Source organism: Rattus norvegicus, chromosome 18 (assembly GCF_036323735.1).
Source record: "Rattus norvegicus strain BN/NHsdMcwi chromosome 18, GRCr8, whole genome shotgun sequence".
NCBI lineage: Eukaryota > Metazoa > Chordata > Mammalia > Rodentia > Muridae > Rattus > Rattus norvegicus.
Genome location: NC_086036.1, coordinates 23022329 through 23039410, shown reverse-complemented (window position 1 = coordinate 23039410; position 17082 = coordinate 23022329). Strand labels below are relative to the sequence as shown.

Sequence of the window (17082 nt, the reverse complement as noted above, 5' to 3'; positions counted from 1 at the left end):
AACCAACTTAGTACAATTTATAAACACGTTTTGCCTGAGAAAGCTCTACAAGACCTTGAGTATGGAACTATATAAGATAGATATGTAAATAAAAATAAATAAAAATGACGATAAGTGTGAAGTTTATCATTTTTTCATAGTTTTTTTCATAATTTTACCACTTACTAAAGACAAAACCTAAAATTCATACTAATTATTGTAATTATTTATTTTACATAAAACATTAAATATTGGAAGAATATTTGATACCATAGGATATAAGAGTACCTTAGCTCTTTTTAAGAACTGATCAACATTCTTATTTTATAACTCAGGCTGGAGAGATGGATCAGTGGTTAAGAGCACTGACTGTTTTTCCAGAGGTCCTGAGTTCAATTCCCAGCAACCACAAGGTGGTTTACAACCATTTGTAATAGGGTCTGATGCCATAAATAAATCCTAAAAAAAAAAAGGACCACCGTCTGGAATCCGTACTCTCTGATTTATAACTCAAAGCTGAGCCTGTCACTTCCCATGGATCAAGATGGCAAAACTAAACATTGGTAATTCTGTCCCCATCAAGCCAAAATTCATTTTACTAATCTTACGAATTTGAAAGTCAGCAACTCAAGCAGGACATTTTAAAATAAGAATTGTGGCACAGTACAATCCAAGAAATATTAATGTGATGATGAGAAATGAGACTAGGAACATATAAAAACAGTGTTGGCCATTATGATTCCACAGCAGAGAGTATCTTGTACACGCAATAAAAACACTGCAGCTCATAACACACACTTTTAAATCTGAGCTGAAATGCTTCAGGCAGCATTTTGTTTAATGTGTAATAGGAAGCTTCCACACTGCTAAATACATATGCTATGCTGTCAGAACTCACACAATGAAACGTGGCAGCTTCTGCACCTCAGGGTCATCAAGTGTTTGAATTTATTATTGGCCAGTCTGTAAGTAGTACCTGCGGGCTAAGAAACTGAATGTATCTGACTAGAAAGTGATGTCATTACTACTTTTCTGGACTTTGACTTCCTTGCTTGTGGAGTAGAAAGACTACATCCCATATCACTACATTCTTGATTAGCTGGAGAAAGTTTAAACCCGGAGTAGACCCTTAGGGTTCACAGTAACTGGGTCTAGTGGAAATGATGGAGCCTTGGGAACTGACCCCATTAGAGTGTGCTTGCCTAGGATTAATTGGTGTTAGAAGTAGACATGTAGCATGTTATCAGATTGTATGTGGTCTTAAACACAGGCAGGTGAGAATAGATTGATGTGGATACAAATGGATAACTATTGGTCCTTCGGAACCAGAATCACTTCATAATACTGCATCAGTCAAAGAAGACTAATTCCATACACAGATGTAGGATGAGTTGGTTGGAAGAGGGAGACCCTGAGGCTGCTGTAGCTGACCTTCATCACTAGTCACAACTGAGGTAGAGCGAAGTGAGGGCCACACCTGGAGATGCTCAGGAAATATTTAGACTGCTTCTGACTGCCCTGCTTACCAGAGGGAAGACATCGCCTGCTCTGAGCCTGGCTTCCTTCGTTTGAATGCAGGAGTGCTGACTTTGTAATCCAACTCTAAGACCTCAGGATGTTTATAAATGTGACAAAACAAGGTTATTATTTTTCCTGTGAAAGAGCTATCTATTCTTCCACAATGAACTTTCACAAGCGTAACCTAATGAACAGCTGAAGTTTTGTGTGTTTGTGTGAGCACATGCAACTTTATTCTCTCTCTTTTTTTTTTATCCAGAGCTGAGGATCGAACCCAGGGCCTTGTGCTTGCTAGGCAAGTGCTTTACCACGGAGCTAAATCCCCAACCCCAATTTATTCTCTTAATTTGTTGTATTCTCTAAATCAATTAGCAACTAGACTTTATCCCGTGGTGTTCTCTCTTTGCTTAACTTTTACTGGATCACGTCCTTAACATCACACACACTGGGATGTTCTGGGAGGGATCCTTTTCTAGACAGTGATGCTGGCTCCTGCCAAGGTTGATTTCAGTAGTTTTTAATCAGAAAAAAAACAAAACAAAACAAAACAAACAAAAACCCCCACAACCTCCCTCCCACCCCCTGCAAAAAAATATTAACCAACCAAAAAACAACAACAACAACAACAAAAAAAAAAAAAACAACAGTTCCTATCAGGCCCAAGAGAGGCAGGCAGCTAACTGCTATTAGAAATAACTTTTAGTGGATTTGTGCCACCCCAAGGCAGCCATGAACTTTTAAATCTTTGACGAGAAGTACAAATCAAAGAGAGGAGGAAAACTACCCAAAATTCTATGGCAAAAAAAAAAAAAAAAAAAAAACACCAAACAACAACAACAACAACAACAACAAAAAAAACCAAAAAACTGATTCATTCATAAGTAGACAGTTTTCTGTTTCATTTAGTTTTTGAGGAAGATCTTAGCTACATAATGAAAATAAAAAAAAACATTCAATTGGTTTTTAAAATATTCTTTTTTTTAAGAAACAAGTTTTTATTGGTTATTTTATTTATTTACATTTCAAACGCTGTCCCTCTTCCCAGTCTCCCCTCTGCAAACCTCTATCCCCCCATTTGCCTCTAAAAGGGTGCTTACCCACGTACCCACACACCCACTCTTGCTTCACCCCTCCAGCAGCCCCTACACAGGGACATCAACCTTCCACAGGACCAAGGGCCTCCCCTCCCATTGATGGCAGATAAGGCCATCCTCTGCTACATAAGCAGCTGGATCCATGGGTCCCTCCATGTGTACACTTTGGTTGATTATTTAGTCCCTGGGAGCTCTGCGGGGTGAGGTTAGTTGACACTGTTGTTCTTCCTATGGTGTTGCAACCCCCTTCAACTCCTCAGTCCTTCCCCTAACTCTTCCATTGGGGTCCCCAGCCTCAGACCAATAGTTGGCTGTGAGTATCTGCATTTGTCTAAGTCAGATGCTGGCAAAGCCTCCCAGAGGACAGCCGTACAAGGCTCCTATATCCTAGTATTGGCATCTGCAATAGTGTTGGGGTATAGTGTCTGCAGATGGGAGGGATCTCAAGGTGGGGCGGTCACTGGATGGCCTTTCCTTCAGTCTCAGCTCACTTTTTCTCATTGCATTTCCTTTTGATTAAGATTTTGTTGATGTACCAAATGCTGGGCTTCATTACAGTATTTTATATATTTATTGTACTCCATGCTAATTAATTTCACCTTCCAATTGCTATCCCTATTGCTTTCCGACTCCCCTCTGGTTCGAATAAATGTTAAAATTTCAATGACATATGTTTGCCTAAAAGTTGAACTAGACATAGCCCTATTCAGTCACAAGGAGCAAAACCAGAAGAAAGTTGTCAGCATTATTCCCAATAAATCTCTTTTCAAACAGATAAACTCTACTGGGAAAATCTCCTCCCTCAAAATAGTCCTATTCTGGCAGAACTGATTCTGGATTGGCGAAGTTTATATCTTAATTATTGTTCCCATATACAGTTCAAACAACTTGTGGGCCTATCCCTGCCTGTTCTATTCAGTGTTTAATTTTCTTGCATGATTTATTATAGAACATGCTCCCCAGGCCTTCTTCTCACATATGCATCGTCTGCCTTGCTCATATTTACCGCCCATGTTACCCTTCCTCGTCTCTCTATTCCACACTGTCTCCTCCTTCTCGCACCATATCCCTCTTTCTGACTTAATGTCTTTTAAAATCAAATGTTGATTCCATGTTTATATTAGGGAAAACTGAGTTTGACTTATTTCACTTAACGTGACGGTCTCTGGTTCCACACACCTCCCTGTAAAAGACAAATTTTTCTCATGGCTAAATAAAATACCCTTGTGGACATACAGTGCATTTCCCGTATCTGTGTGTCTAGAGGAGAACCTTGGCTGTTTCCATTCAGGTTTTACTTTTTCACACAATTGTTATTCCCAGTGATCTGTGTCCCTTAGATACCCAGTGTGAACTCTAACCGAACAAACACAAGTCAGGGTGGCATAAAACAGACTGCCTTTTCTTTGCAAGTAACACATTTCTGCCATGGGGTTTCTGGTTTTCAGCTACAGAGTTACAGAAGACAGTGGCATGTTTAATGACTTAATGTCACTCTTTTACAACAGGGTAGCATGGTAAGGACACCAATCTGCTTGAAAGTTCCAGGATTTTGGCCATGTTCCATATTTATGTACCTGATTATTTTCAAGTATAGCATGGAGATCAGAATATAGGCCATTTTAGGCCCCATCCAGTACCTAAAATATCTCTTAAAATATGACTACTTATATATTGTGAGTCTACATTATACATGCATGTGCGGAAGATCAGAGGACCTATGGGAGTCTGTTCTTTCTTCCCAACACATGGTTCAGGGATGATACCCATATCATCAGTATTGTAAGAAGTCACCTATACCCACACAGCCATTTTCCGGGCCTCTGAAATATCTCTTAAATTTTTAGATTGTCTTATTTTTTATAAATCAAGAAATTTTTATTTTATTACACATATAGTTACCTATTTTGAGATTTCATGTAATAAAAGATGACAGCTAATTATAAAGTAATCAGAATTAATAATTTTCACATTTTTAAAAATTTTTATCTAAGGTTTTTTTAAAATTGTTTTTCCTTTTTATTGGCTTTATTTTATTTTGAAATGTTATTCCCTTTGCCAGTTTCCCTGTCCATATACACCCTATCCTTCTTCTATGAGGGTGTTGCCCGACCCATCCACCCACCCCTCCCTGTCCTGATACACTGGGTGGGTTGAGCCTTGGCAGGACCAAAGGTTTCTCCCATCGGTGTCCAACAAAGCCATTCTCTGCTATATATGCAGCTGGAGCCAGGATCTGTCCATGTATAGAGTCTTTGGATGGTGGTTTAGTCCCTGGGAGCTCTGGTTGGTTGACATTGTTGTTCTTATGGGCTTGCAAACCCCTTCAGCTCCTTCAATTCTTTCCCTAACTCACCGAATGGGAACCCCATTTTCAGTTCAATGGTTGTCTGTGAGCATCCACCTCTGTATTTGTCAGGCTCTGGCAAAGCCTCTCAGGAGACAACTATATCAGGCTTCTGTCAGCATGCACTTCTTGGCATCAGCAATTTTGTCTGGGTTTGGTGTCTGTATGCTTCAAGTTTCTCTCCATTTAGTTAGATGTTGGCTACTGGCTTGCTGTATATTGCTTTTACTATGTTTAGGTATGGGTCTGGGATTCCAGATCTTTCCAAGGCTTTTAACATGAAGGGGTGTTGAATTTTGTCAAATACTTTCTCAGCATCTAATGAGATGGTCATGTGTTTTTTCCTTTGAGTTTGTTTACACAGTGGATTGCATTGATGGTTTTCCGTATATTAAACCATCCCTGCATGCCTGGGATGAAGCCTACTTGATCATGGTGGATGATTGTTTTGATGTGCTCTTGGATTCAGGTTGTTAGAATTTTACTGAGAATTTTTGTCAGTATTCATAAGGGAAATTGGTCTGAAGTTCTCTTTCTTTGTTGGGTCTTTGTGTGGTTTAGGTATAAGAGTAATTGTGGCCCTCAGAACTATGAGTTTTCCTCTTAGCACAGCTTTCATTGTGTCCCATAAGTTTGGGTATGCTGTGTCATCATTTTCATTAAATTTTAAGAAGTCTTTAATTTTTCTTCATTTTCTTTTTTGATCAAGTAATCATTGAGTAGAATGATTCAACTTCCATGTGTATGTGGGCCTTCTGTCGTTTTTTGTTGTTATTGAAGACCAGCTTTAGTACGCGATGACCTGATAGGATGCATGGGATTATTTCCATCTTCTTGTATCTGTTGAGGCCTGCTTTTGACTGGTTATATGGTCAATTTGGGAATAGGTACCATGAGGTGCTGAGAAAAAGGTATATTCTTTTGTTTTAGAATGAAATCTTCTATAGATATCTGTTAAATTCATTTGGTTCAGAACTTCTGTTAGTGTTTCTATGTCCCTGTTTAGTTCCTGTTTCCATGATCTGTCCACTGATGAGAGTGAGGTGTTGAAGTCTCCCACTATTATTGTGTGAGGTACAATGTATGCTTTGACATTAGGAAGGTTTCTTTCATGAATGTATGTGCCCTTGCATTTGGAGCATAGACATTCAGGATTGAGAGCTCATCTTGGTGAATTTGTCCTTTGATAAATATGAAGTGTCCTGCCTTATCTTTTTTGGTAACTTTTGGTTGACAGTCTATTTTATTTGCTATTATAATGGCTACTCTAGCTTTTTTCTTCACACTATTCTCTTGGAAAATTGCTCTTTAGCCTTTTACTCTGAGATAGTGTTTGTCTTTGTCACTAAAGTGTGTTTCCTGAATGCAGTAAAATGCTGGGTCCTCTTTACATATCCAATCTGTTAGTCTATATCTTTTTATTGGGAAATTGAGTCCATTGATGTTGAGAGATATTAGGGACCAATGATTGTTGTTTCCTCCTTTTTCTGTTGTTAGAGGTAGAATTATGTTTGTGTGGCTATTGTCTTTTGGGTTAGGTAAAATTAGATTACTTTCATGTTTTTTCCAGGGTTTGTTTCCTCCTTGTGTTGGAGTTTTCCATCTATTATCCTTTGCAGGACTGGATTCGTGGAAAGATATTGTGTAAATTTGGTTTTGTCATGGAATATCTTGGTTTCTGCATCTATGTTAATAGAGAGTTTGCTGGATATAGAGGTCTGTGTTCTCTTAGGGTCTATATGATATATGCTCAGGATCTTCTGGCTTTCATAGTCTCTGGTAAGAAGTATGGTGTAATTCTGTTAGGTCTGCCTTTATATGTTCCTTGACTTTTTTTCCATTACTGCTTTTAATATTCTTTTCTTGTTTTGTGCATTTGGTGTTTTGACTATTATGTGACAGGAGAAATTTCTTTTCTGGTCCAATAATCTATTTGGATTTCTGTAGGCTTCTTATATGATTATTAGCATCTTTGTCTTTTGGTTAGGGGCATTTTCTTTTATAATTCTGTTGAGGATCTTTCCTCACCCTTTAAGTTGGCAATCTTCGCTCTCTTCTATACCTATTATCCTTAAGATTGATCTTCTTATTGTGTCCTGGATTTTCTGGATGTTTTGGGTTAGGAGCTTTTTGTGTTTTGCATTGTCCTATCTATTGTGCCAATATTTTCTATGGTATCTTCTGCCCCTGGTATTCTCTCTTCTATCTCTTGTATTCTGTTGGTAATGCTTGCATCTATGACTCCTGATCTCTTTTTTCTAGGTTTTCTATCTCCAGGGTTGTCTCTCTAGGTGATTTCTTTATTGTTTCTATTTCCAATTTTAGATCCTGGTTGTTTTTTTTCAATTCCCTCTCCTGTTCCACTGTGTTTTCCTGTAATTCTTTAAGTGATTTTTGTGTTTCCTCTTTAAAGGCTTCTACCTATTTACCTATGTTGTCCTGTATTTTTTAAGAGTTATTTATGTCCTTCTTAAAGTCCTCTAACATCATCATGAGTTGTGATTTTAAATCGAAATCTTGCTTTTACTGTGTGTTAAGGTATCCAGGGCTTGCTGTGGTTGGAGAACTGGGTTTTGATGATTCCAAGTGGCCTTGGTTTCTGTTGCTTAAGTTCTTGCCCTTTCCTCTCACCATCTGCTTATCCTTGGTGTTAGCTGGTATTGTTGTCTTTGATAGTAGCTTAACTCTTCAGTAAGCCTATGTATTAGCACTCCTGGAGACTGACTTTCTTCCAGCAGGATTTGGGTACAGAGAGCTGTGTCACAGTGTCAGCTCCGTGCACAGGCAGAAACCAGAAGGATCCTATCTCAGACTGCTCCTTTGTTACTGTGTCCAGAGGGCTCCAGGAGGGTTCGTCTTGGGCCAGGAATGTGAACAGAAGCGGTGGTCTCACCTGTCCTCTCAGGATTGTCCGAACTTCTGAGAATCCAGCTCTCTCTCCCCCAGATTTTCCATCACATTAAAATGGAAACAGGTTTTACTGGGTTTTCAGTGATCTGATCCTACAGATAAGGAACATGGCACCCACTGAGTAAACTGGAACCTAAAATGTTCCCTTTCCACCACATCACTTCCTTTCCACTTGATGTATGTGGCTTCACACCCATTCTCTGACTTCGGTCTCCCCAGCTCAACATGTCAATATTCTTGAAAGACCTATCACTGCACAGGTGTGGACCATCATCAGGGCTAGGAAACCTCATTGATATTGTACCTCAGCTGAACCACTACAGATCCTTTCTTTGGAAGTCAGCATGCCAGGTATGGTCTCACTAGTGCACAATTGCTACTTCATGCCTGATGTATTATCATGTGACTTGTGTCATAGGCTTATGGTTTTGTGATATTACCTTCATCTTACTGCTTAGAAGGATCCTGTGCCTGGCCTTTCCTTCTGACTTTTGTTTTCCTGAGTTAAGAATTCTTATTAATTGTCCATAAATGTTGAACAAAGACCTCACATTTTCATTTTTTTTCACTAGGATTATAACTTCTAGAGCGGTTCCTGTATTGCAAACTTTATTTCAAAGTCTATTTGAGACAGAGATTTTTCAGGACCTTCCTTCACAACAGCCTAATTCTATAGTTCTTAAATTCCCAATGATCAATGTCAACATTATGACTGATGGTCTTCCCAGTATTTTAGGCTCAAAAGTCCAGGAGATTTCAACCACCTGTCCCCATCTTCACACACTGTTTATTTTCTCCTTTTATTCTAGATAAGCTGTCCCCAGTGTCATGAGTTTCAGGGTCATTGCTTGGCATAGTTAGGGTTGGAACCAGATTATGTCTTTGGAAACCTACTACAGATCCTGATATGTTAACATTGAAGGAATTGCCCTTCAGTCAACTCCAAGAAAGATAACATCCTCAGCCCTAAGTCTTAAGACTGCAAGTGGCCATTTTAGACTGTAGTGTTGTTTTCTGGTTGTTCAAACTATGAGTCAAATTTAGTTTTCTCCCTGTATCCTGATTTTAATATCTTATTTCTCTAATTCTTCTCTGTGTTTATCTAAGGATATTTTCCTTCATTATATATATTCTTTTAAACCACATTGAGTCTTAGATGCCTGACATGTGCAAGGGATCAATAAATATTTGATGAGGAAGCCAAGCAGAGTGTGTACACCATACATGACACATTGCATTTCTAAAAGTTCAGACAGACAGAGCAACTTATAATGATGGAGAGAGTGGTATTTTATGGGGGAAAAAGATAGATTTCCCACTCGTATTTTTCATTTTAGGTACAATTTTACCTCATGTTACCCACATTCATAAAGTCGTTTGCTCATTTCCATCTTTATTGAGCTATTGAACTTGTGAAGGAATCCGATTGAGACAAAAGATTTACTCTCTGTACTGGTTTCAGATCTGGTTTTTACATAAGTTATGGTAAATTGATACTGACTAAAAAATTGTCTATATTTACTGGTTCTATTCTTCCATCTTTCAAAAAGATGAAACAAAAGCAATGATCACCTGGGTCTGGTGTGCACTCCTGCGAGCTCAGCACTTTCAAGGCACAGTCGCACAGAGCTTTGTGAGTTCAAAGCCATCCTAGTCTACACAGTAGGTCTTTAGCCAGCTAGGGATACATCAATGAGTCTTTGTCTCTCCAAAACCCAACAGACAATACCCCTACCCCTATATACACAAAAAAGTCAACCACATAAATTCTTTGGTGCCCTTCAAAAATGTCTAGTCTGTTGGTATGCAGGCACTGTATGTTTTACTGCTATGCAATGATACATTGGAGCCAAGATTGGTTATCTAAGGTGATGATATATTAATTTTAAAAATTATTTGTATCGCTTCTCGGCCTTTTGGCTAAGATCAAGTGTAAAAATTATTTGTATGAAAGTTTAGTATCATCTTATGAATAATAAATTTTAGGAGAATTATCACATCTTGTTTCCTCACCTCAACCTCTTTCTCATTCACTATCACCATGTTCTTGCCTTATTTCAATCTCTACATTTCACTGGACATATATATATATATATCTCACATTTCCCAAACATGGATAAGGCTGTCTTTTTGGGATTTTAAGTTTTTATTGTTCTTTTCATTTTTTATATATTGTCACTATGCATGTGAGGTGTGTGACTGGTTTGCATTTTTGCTTTGCCTTTCTGTCTTAGGAGAGTGAATGTGGGGTGTGTGTGGTGTGTGTGTGTGTGTGTGTGTGTGTGTGTGTGTGTTAATCCTGAGACCAGCAGAATCTTTCTGATAAGAATAAATAACACTATGTGCCTGTTTTACCAGGGAGCACCTAAAATGCTAGTCTGATAGTGTGTTTGTCTATCCTTTTTTAATTTAAACATGAGGCAAAGATATTTCATTCTTTTACCTTGTGGGCATAGACAGGAGATGGTTCATGCCCTTTCCTAACCCTCCTCCAAAAATCCTTATTCCAACTATTAAGAACCTGAAGTGGGCCTGAATTAGTTACATTTCTGTTGCTGTGATAAAACACTATGACAAAAGCAACTTACAGGGAAAGAATTTATTTGGAGCTTATGGTTCCAGAGGAACCGGAGTCCATCATCCCGAGGGTAGGGGAGCTGACAACAGGCAGGCAGAATGGTGCTAGAATAGCAGCTGAAAGGTCCATCTTCACACAAAAACAGGGAATAGAGAGCACTAGCCCCCAGTGGAGCAAATCTTTTGAAACCCCAATGCTGGCCCCCAATACCGTACTTTCTCTAGTACGGCCACACTTCCTAATTTTCCTCAAATAACTACCAATTGGGAACCAAGTATTCAAATATCTATAATTTATGGGGACATTTCATACAAATAACTAAGGTGATATTTATCAGAAATTATTTGTTTCAAAATTCATAGAATTCCCACACTATTAGTTTAAGGGAAGATGTCAAAGAAAAGAAATCAAACTGTAATATTTACTCAAAATAGCATTGAAGATGCCAAAAATGTTTGTGTAGATGACATTTTTTAGAGTCTTTTTTTCATAAGTCCTTTGATGCTTAGGGTAGCAATGGTAATATTCCTGAATAATTAACCAACAAGCTTCATTTACAGCAGGAAGCTATTGACATTAATGGATAAAGTGCAGACAACAGAATGTTTCAGAATCTTTAATTCATGGGCTAATGAGAACAGACACGATATGTCAAATGCAAGCTTGTCCCTTGTAAAGAGATCTCTATATCATGCTACTAAGATGTCACATAGCTACAGAGCTTATGCTCAATATTCCTTGTTCCATCAGCCTCTGAGGATGATTAAGACAAGCGTTTGCCCAGATTTTGTGAGAGCAACAGAGAGAAGCCTAGCTATTTGGAGTCACTCATCAGCGTGAGCGTTTTATTGTATCTGTGTCATTCAGGAAAGGTTTCTACTTGAATCTGGTGAATTTTCTGATAACTATGGTTGAAAACTTCCCATTTTCATACTCAGTGCAGCTCACAGGTGTCTTCTCCCAGTGAGAATGTCTCTGTTTTGTCCAATCTCTAATGAAAGTAATAATAGGATTGAACTGCATGGTATTTAAAAAATTCATCAAAGCAGTTTCATGTTTCTTCTATCAATTGATTCTTTCTTCTTCCATATAGTATATGGCTAAGTATCTTCTAATTTTTCTTTCACAAAAGAGGAAACTGAGAGGTTGAGATATTATGTGTTGAAAGAGGACATTCTAAGTGAGTCACAGGCCTGAGTGACATGCATTATAACTAACCCCCTTATTTTGCCTTCAGGCTATAAAGACAAAGATTGAACATGAGCACAGTCATGTACAAGGACTGGCATCCATTTTGTTGTTGTTTTAGTTTTTTGATAGAGTTTCACCATGTAGCCCAGACTAAGCTTGAAATTGTAACCATTTGATTTCAGTGTCTAAATACTGGTGCCCCCTCATGATATCTTCCTCTCTTCTTTAATATAGCTTATATATAACATTTAATCATATAATTAAACTCTTCTAGATGTTCACTCATTTTCTAAATATTGTTCCCTGTGAATTTTCCTTTCCAAATTTGTTAGATTTTTTTTATGGAATAGTTAGTGCTGAAATAATCAGATGTATTGTTTTATATTAAACATAGAATATTTCATAGAAACACATGCCTAGCACAAATTAAAATAATTCTCAGCTGAGAAAACAACAAACACATTTAAAAAAATCCCACAAACTCCTTCATTCAATAAATTAAATCCATAAGTACAGCAAATACACGAATGAATAATCAACACAGGAGATCAGCTACATGACTCAAAATAATGAGTGGATCAAATAGACACAGTTCTTTTTATCTCAAAGTAAACAAATTAGTTTAAAGTAGCATTGGCAAGGATGAAAGAGAGGGCCTCTTTTTGAAATGGAAGATTACCTTTTCTTTTCTATTCCGTTTTCTCCACTCTCCTCTCATACAATATATCCTGGCAGAAGCAGGGGAGGGACATGATGACTTGGAGGACGGACTCCACCCAAATGTTGCAGAAATGTTTCTTCTCTATCTGGGATTTCTACCCTGCCTTTGACAATTTAGTTCCTGGATAAAAGACACATACAACCTTTATACTTATTAATAAGCCTTAATCATCACAAGAGCTGGGCAGATGTCTGTCCTCTATGCTATTATGTTTATTTCCCAGCCAATAATTCCATTATATAATTTGTCATGTTTTGTCTGGGTTGCTCTTAACTACAATTAGCTAATATATATGGCTATTATTTTAAGATTCTTACCCTATGGTGCCTTCTCCTCTCTTCACCTTTTTCCCACCACGTGATTCTCCTCTGACCCCAATACCAAGAACCCTAAACCCCACCTATGTCTCTTCTGCACAGCTGTTGGCTGATGGCATCTTTATTCACCAAGCAGAAATAACTTGGGATAGGGAGAGGCAAGGTCACGCAACATCACCTGGGTCTCTGGGAGCAATCAGTATTTAGCATAGCAAAACACCAAGCCTCCTTTGCTTTCGTTCTAAAATAAACAGGCCTCCAAGCGATATCAACCAAACATGGCATATCAAGATGCAGTAAGACAAGGCATGAAACCTCGTGTGAAGGCTGAATTAAGCAACCCAGTGGGAGAAAAAGGGTCCCATAAGCAGGCAAAAGAGCAAAAGAGCCAAAGATACCCCACTCCTACTATTAGAAATCCTGAAAAAAAAACCCAAGCTACACAACTGCAGCTCGTATGGAAAGGGCTTAATGTAAACTTTTACGTAGGCTCTGTGATTGCTGCTTCAGTCTCTATGAGTCCCAACACGCCCTGCTCAGTTGATTCTGTAGGCCATGTTTTCCTAGTGTCTTTGACCCTTATGGCTCCTACAACCCTTCATATCCCTCTTCTATGGAGTTCCCTACCTCTGCCTAACGTTTGGCTGTGAGTCTACGTATCTACTCTTTGAAGATTATTGGGTTAGGCACTAATTTAGGATTATATTATTAGGGATTATTTCATTGATTTTTATTTCCTTTTTGTCAGTGGTGTTTGGTTCTAGCCTAGGTCTCTTAACCATCCAGCTTGAAGTTTCTTATCATCTGGGTAGTGTTGGGCATGGGATCAATCCCTCTTGTGTCTGGGTCATCAAGTTGGACCAGCCATTGGTTGGCTATACCTGTAAACTCTGAGCCACCATTGCCCAAGTGCATCTTGCGATTGGAGAGGTTGTGGATCAAAGGTTTTGTGGCTGGGTTGGTGTTCTAGTACCACCTCTGGGAGCCTTTCCTAGTTACAGAAGATGGTGCCGTTAGGTTCCATATCCTTCCTTACTAGAAGACCTTGCTATGGTCACTCTCATGGGTTCCAGGAAGTTTCCACTGCACTAGGTTTCCATGTCGCCTCTTAATTGACGCCCCCATTCTAGTCTTTCTTCAGTACTTTCTCCCTCTACCCCTGCCTCCTTGACCTGATCCCTTCTGTTTCCACCCTTGCCTGCCCCCAGTCCACCCACAGAAATCTATTTTATTTCCTCTTCCCAGGGAGATGCATACATTGTACCTCGAATACTCCCCATACTTAGCCTTTCTGAATCTGTGGGTTGCAGTGCAATTATTCTTTACGTAACAGCTAATATCCACTTATAAGTGAGTGCATATCATGTTTTTTCTTCTGAGTCTGTGTTACCTTATTCGGGATGATTTTTTTGTAATTCCATCCATTTACCTGCAAATTTTACAATGCCATTTTCCCCTAATAGTGAACCAATACTCTATTGTGTAAATATACTATTTTTTTAAAAATCCATTCTTAGAATGAGGGACATCTATATTACTTTGAGTTTCTGGCTATTATAAATAGTTTCTACAAACATAGTTTAGTAAGTGTCCCTGTGGTAGGTAAGTGTCCTTTGGGTGATGCCCAAGAGTGATATAGCTGGATCTTGATGTAGATCAATCCCCAATTTTCTGAGAAACCATCATATTAATTTCCATAGTGGCTGTTCAAGTTTGAACTCCCACCTTGCTCTACATCCTCACCAGCATGTGTTATCTTTTGAGTTTTCGATCTGAGCCAGTCTAATGGATGTATGATGGAATCACAGAGTCATTTTAATTTATATTTCTCTGATTATTAAAGATGTTGAATATTTCTTTAAGGGTTTCTCAGTCATTTGAAATTTCCCTATTGAAAATTTTGTTTAGATCTGCACCCCATTTTTAATTAAAAATACATTTAATTTTTATCGATTATTTTATTTATTTACATTTCAAATGTTACCCCCTTTCCTGGTTTCTCCTCTACAAATTCCCTATCCCATCTCCCCTCTCTCTGCTTTTATGAGAGTGCTCCTCAGCAGAAGGAACACCCATTCAGAGCCTGCCCCACATGTGGCCCATACATATACAGCCATCCAACTAGACAAGATGGATGAAGCAAAGAAGTGCAGGCCGACAGGAGCCGGATGTAGATCTCTCCCGAGAGACACAGCCAGAATGCAGCAAATACATAGGCGAATGCCAGCAGCAAACCACTGAACTGAGAATAGGACCCCCGTTGAAGGAATCAGAGAAAGAACTGGAAGAGCTTGAAGGGGCTCGAGACCCCATATGAACAACAATGCCAAGCAACCAGAGCTTCCAGGGACTAAGCCACTACCCAAAGACTATACATGGACTGACCCTGGACTCTGACCCCATAGGTAGCAATGAATATCCTAGTAAGAGCACCAGTGGAAGGGGAAGCCCTGGGTCCCGCTAAGACTGAACCCCCAGTGAACTAGACTGTTGGGGGGAGGGCGGCAATGGGGGGAGAATGGGGAGGGGAACACCCATAAGGGAGGGGAGGGGGAGGAATTAGGGGGATGTTTGCCCAGAAACAGGGAAAGGGAATAACACTCGAAATGTAAATAAATACTCAAGTTAATAAAGAAAAAAAAGAAAAAAAGAAAAAAAGAAAATGAGAGTGCTCCTCCCACCCACCCATCAACTCTCACCTCACTACACTCGCATTCCCCTACACTGGGGCATCAAGCCTTCACAGGATCAAGGGCCTCCCCTCTCACTGATGCTAGATAAGGACATCCTGTGCTACATATGCAGTTGGGGCCATGGATCCCTTCATGTATACTCTTTGGTTGGTGGTTTAATCCCTGGGAGCTTTGAGGAGATCTGATTGGTTGACATTGTTGTTCTTCCTATGGGGTTGCAAACTCCTTCAGCTCCTCAGTGGAGCTCCTCCTCCATTGTGGAGGATTTAGAGATGTGGAGTTGGTGAAATAACATTAACCAAGCAAGTGAAAGACTTACATGACAAAAATCTTAAAGTCTTTGAGAACAAACTGAAGAAAATAATGGAAGATGGAAAGATCTCCCATGCTCAGGATTGGTAGAATTAACATAGTAAAAATGGTGATCCTATAAAAAGCAATCTACAGATTCAACACAATCTCTATCAAAAGTCCAACACAATTCTTTACAAACATTGAAAGGACAATACTAAATTTCATACAGAAAAACAAAAGCCCAGGTTAGCTAAAACAATTCTGAATAATAAAATAATTTCTGGACATATCACCATCCCTGATTTCAAGCTGAACTATGGTAATAAAAATCTCATTGTATTGGTATTAAAACAGAATGGTGAACAATGGAATTGAATCAATGTCCCAGACAAATCCATATGCCAATGGACACCTGCTTTTTTCCTACATAAAGTTGGAAATACACAATGGGAAAAATTAAAGTATCTTCAACAAATAGTGTTGGTCTAACTAGATGTCTGCATGTAGAAGAATGTAAATAGATCCATGTCTATTAACCTGTACAAAACTCAAGTCCCATTGTATCAAAAATCTCAACAAAAAAACAGGCACCCTGAACCTTACAGAAAAGAAAGTCAGCAATAGTCCTGAATGCATTGACATAGGAGACAACTTCCTGAACACCAATAACACAGGCACTAATATTGATAACTAATAAATGGAACTTCATGAAACTAAAAAGCTTCCTTAAGGCACAGTACACCACCAATAGACAAACCAGAAGCCTCCAGAGTGGAAAAAGAGGCAGTCACTTTTATATACAATTGTATTGTTGATACAATATCTTTGGCAGTGAAATTTTTACAATTTCTCAAAAATAGAGGAATGTTCTCTTTGAGCAAGTTTACGTCTCAGGTATACTGTAACCTTAGTGAGAGATAGAATTTAATATAAATTGTAGCATTGTTTGTAAAGCAGCAAAAAACGATTCATTGGGCTGGAGAGATGACCCAGAGGGAAAAAGCCTTTTTAAAGACAAGCCCAAACTTTAGATTGCCCATTTTATCTGTCTAATCACTCCTTGTAATTTTAGCAGTAGATTCAGTCTAAGAATACACAAATGGCATATTTTTTTACTTAAAGAAACTCTAGGTATTAAAGTTTAAATGTTAGGATTTTCAGACATTGGGAAATTGTAATACACACAGGAAGCAGAACGAAAGGCTAATTCAGCAGGGGTCATCAGATGGGGGACTGGGACCATCGGGATTGTAGCCTGTCTTTTGCAGAAAGTGAAGAGGAAGGAGTTAGCAGAGTGTAGAAATTAATCTGTCTTCAGGCAGCCAGGTCCGTCTGTTTGTGAGCTTCTCTGAGACAAACCTAAGAATACTGTAATATATGGGTGTGTCGGTATTATCCACAGTAAAGCCTTCCCAGGAAGGCAAAAGTGATCAAGACTCT

General features: G+C 38.8%; 1 protein-coding gene across 1 annotated transcript in view; it reads left to right on the top strand.

Annotated features, from left to right (window-relative positions):
- Rit2 (Ras-like without CAAX 2) overlaps nt 1-17082 on the top strand; it is a 356224-nt gene that overhangs the window by 156727 nt on the left and 182415 nt on the right. The window lies entirely within an intron of this gene.